The sequence below is a fragment of the Athene cunicularia genome, assembly GCF_003259725.1.
Source record: "Athene cunicularia isolate RWA chromosome 2 unlocalized genomic scaffold, athCun1 chr2_part1, whole genome shotgun sequence".
Taxonomy (NCBI): Eukaryota; Metazoa; Chordata; class Aves; order Strigiformes; family Strigidae; genus Athene; species Athene cunicularia.
The window spans coordinates 105,188,849-105,192,392 of NW_020799095.1; the positions used below are offsets into that span (position 1 = coordinate 105,188,849).

The following is a 3,544-nucleotide window of genomic DNA, read 5'->3' on the forward strand; positions in this document are numbered from 1 at the left end:
TTTGTAGAAATAAAACATTTAAAAAAACCCAACCCAACCTTCCCATAAGCCTTTCCTGTCAATAGGCATCTACTGGGGGGCTGTGGGGGGTAGGGGATGGTTAACAATCTGGCAGGCCTCACTACAGGGACTGAGTACAGGCAGGGTAGGGCAGTGATGAGTTTTTCTCTCACCCCATGACAGACAGTATTTCAGTACCTGGTGCAAAAGAGAGAGATACCCAGCATCCAGGCTCACCGGTACATCAGTCCTACTGACACCTCAGTAACTTCTTCACCTGAAGAGCTACGTGTAAGAAGGTTGTGTCGAAGTGTAACTGAAGGCAGTTGGCCTGCACAGCTTTTATCACTGGCAATAATGGAAGATTACTACCTACCAACCTTGCACATTGAGTTAAGAGAATTTTGTTAGAGTTCCATAAAACAAAATAATGAAATATTTGTATGAAATATGTAGGTATTTCTTTTCAAAGGAGAGAGCTGTTTAAACAAAGTGAGCATCCTTCACTCACCCACTGCAAATCCTGAAACAATAAAGCCCCTTTAAAAAAACTAGAGCTTAAAAATTTCAAATTTCAAGAGTAGTCAGGAAATTCCGAACATCAACATCACCAAAGTAACTTCCCACCCAGCCAAGTTGCACATATTTAACATTTTTCTACTTCACTCTCCCTTGTTACATAGCAGACCACAATGTTGTTATAGCAATTATGTTTTGTTATTAATGCACTTTATAGCATAAAACATGTTATACAAAATTAATAACGTGGCAAAAAAAAAAAGTTTGCATTTGATTTGGCCATTTTAATCTATTAAAGTCACTATTTCCTCATTATCCCTTCAATATATTTCCAAAGACAAAACTTCTTTTAATGAAGCAATGGTTGTAAACAAGACTCATTTTAGTGAAGAAGTGTATATTCATTGCTAATGCCATTAAATCTTTCCATAGGAACTGTACTAGGGGACTGAAAGCAGTCCATAGCACCTGCACTGCTTCTGAGAACAAAGTCTGTACAAAACACAACCTCTCGCGGCAGCCCCTCACCTGCCCGCCGCTCCCGGGAGGCGCCGACGCACAAACTTTCACCGCAAAACTTTGGGGCCGGGCGGGCTGCGGTGGGGCCCCCGCCTGAACGGGAGATCTCCTCCTCCCCACCACCCCACCCCGGTGCCGGGCGGGTGGGTCCCCGCGGGGGCAGGTAAACGCAGCGTCTGCCGTCCGGTCCGTCCCCGCGCGGAGACCTGCGCCCCCGCCCCTCCTGCCCGAGCGCTCCGCTCGCAGGTTTTGTTTGCGGTGACACACCCCGAGGTAGGTGCTGGCAAACAAATGTGAGCTGCCAGGGAGAGGCCAGGCATAGCTGTAGTTGGCTACTAAAACAGGTAACGTAAAAAGTTTATTGCCGTCTATGGGAAACGGGATGATAAAGAAAAATATTTAATTAGTGCTTCTACTTCCTAGGTGCCTTGCAAACCTTCTCCATTTGTTGTGACAGTAGACCAGCCATGTAGATAGATGATGTTACCTTTCTTTAACCGGCATGTTGCTTCACCTACATTTCTTGAAGGAAGTTCTTGAAGAAATAGCTCCAGCTCTTGCTAAAATGGGGTAAGTACAGAGTTCTGACTTTCCAGAGCTGTGCCCAAACCACTTCTATCTGTCTCTCTTCCCTGTGGGCATTTCGCTGCAGCTCTACGTCCCTGGAATTGCCCCAGCTCACACTTCTGAAACGCTCCCTCAGCCCCTGCCCATCACTCATGGCATAAGGCCTTTCTTGGAATAACAGGAATGTAATGCTTCACGTTTTCACATCTTTTACCCTAACAGGTCTCAAATCATCTCACACACAGTTACAGCCAGCACACAGGGATCACTTCTCCAACTAGCGAAGCACAACCAACCACCTTTGGCGTGAAGCTGAACCTTGCCAACCAGCTCCAGACAGTGTTTCAGAGCAGACGGTAGAGAGCTGTGTACTGCTCTGATTTCCACGGGGGTTAACTAAGCCGAGTGTAATTACCCCAACCAGAGTTTAGACGTTAGGGATAACACATGTTCATTGCAAAGTGCTCCAGGATCTGTGGCAGCCATAGGCAGCCAAAACCTGTGCGCAGGGGTGTTCCCTATGGATTTGCAATCCAAGCGCGAAGCCGTCCCGCTCCTGCTTAGTTTGGGTTGTGTGAGTACATACAGCCTCACCGTGGTGCTATAAATTTTCTGTCTTTTATCTCATTTAAGGATCTCCCTAGTCACAGTTTGTTACAGAGCAGCTCAGAGCAAAGATTTTGCCTTCTTTTTGTTTAAAGCCAGCCATGGATCCACTTTTAAAGTTCTGGTGAGTAAAGACTATTCCTCACACCTGTAGCTTGTCTGGCTCCTTAGTACAAATAAAGGGGGGAGGAAGGAGGGAGGGACATAGTTTTAACGGCAGAATATGCCAGTTGTTTGCTATTTCACAATGTTTGAGCATGTTTCCCCTTTTAGATAACCTGGCAGCTATGTAGTACAATGATAACCATATGCACTAACAAAAAAATGCAACCTCATATTTGAATTACACATCTATTAGTCCCTGATGGCCAGTGAGATATTTGAGAAAGGTAGCATGCCTACTGAATTTTAGTTTCCTGAGGTAATGCACTCAGAGGATTGTAATGAAGGTCACTGAAGCTTCTAATAACGATATACAAATTAACCTTCTGAGTGTTGTAGATTTAATTTCACTCAATGAGTGCATGCTGCAAACATATTTCTTCAGATTGATCTATTCAAGCTGTACTCATCAACTGATGGAAGTTATATATAACACTGAAAAGATCAGATGTCTTGATTTTTTTTTTTTAGTTAAAGGAAAAAATTAATTGCTTTGGGATTAAAGCCAAGTTTTGTTTTACAACTTAAAAAACAAAAAAACAAACAACCTACATGCATTTAGCTTATATAATACATGTTCCACTACAGGTTCTTCCAGTGCAGAGGGCATATTCCAGCTATGGATTTAAGAATCTTTACAAGATTAAAAATTCAACATGCAGGTGAAATTGGATACTGGATTAGGAAGCTCATCAACTACGTAAATGTAATCAGCACCTTCTGAAGCCTGACATGTAACAAAAAAGAAATGAATTACGAAAGGGTGGCGGCAGTCTGTCTGTGTCAGCCGGGTTGGTACGGAGCCAGTGCCTGCGTCAGAAACCCTATTCTTGGCAGGTTTCTGCATGTTTCCTATGACTTCTGGTAGACGAGCAGCTCAATGGTTAAAGTAGCAGAGTCATCTTCTGGAAGCAGTGAGACAGTGGCAGGGTGGTGTTGCCTTCTCGCAACAGGAGTAGTCAGCGCAGTTAGAGAAGAAAGATAACAGGTCATGAATTGAAACTGAAACCTGCCCAAAATTACAGGTCAGTTCGCTGAAATAAAACTACTTTTTACTCTACAGTAAGACCAGTCTAGGCTCGTTAACCACGTTTTCTGTGTAGATTTTTAGCTCAGTTTAGCAGCGACAGCTACTAAAAAAGTTTGGAGGAAAGTTTGGTGTGGAGGGTAG

General features: G+C 43.7%; 1 protein-coding gene across 4 annotated transcripts in view; it reads right to left on the reverse strand.

Annotated features, from left to right (window-relative positions):
- CHST9 (carbohydrate sulfotransferase 9) overlaps positions 1-1,222 on the reverse strand; it is a 91,169-nt gene extending 89,947 nt beyond the window's left edge. For all 4 annotated transcript variants that reach the window (XM_026843540.1, XM_026843538.1, XM_026843536.1 and 1 more), the window contains exon 1: positions 1,048-1,222. The gene's annotated coding sequence lies outside the window, so the exon portion shown is untranslated. The remainder of the gene's footprint in view (positions 1-1,047) is intronic.
- Positions 1,223-3,544: the final 2,322 nt, after the last annotated feature.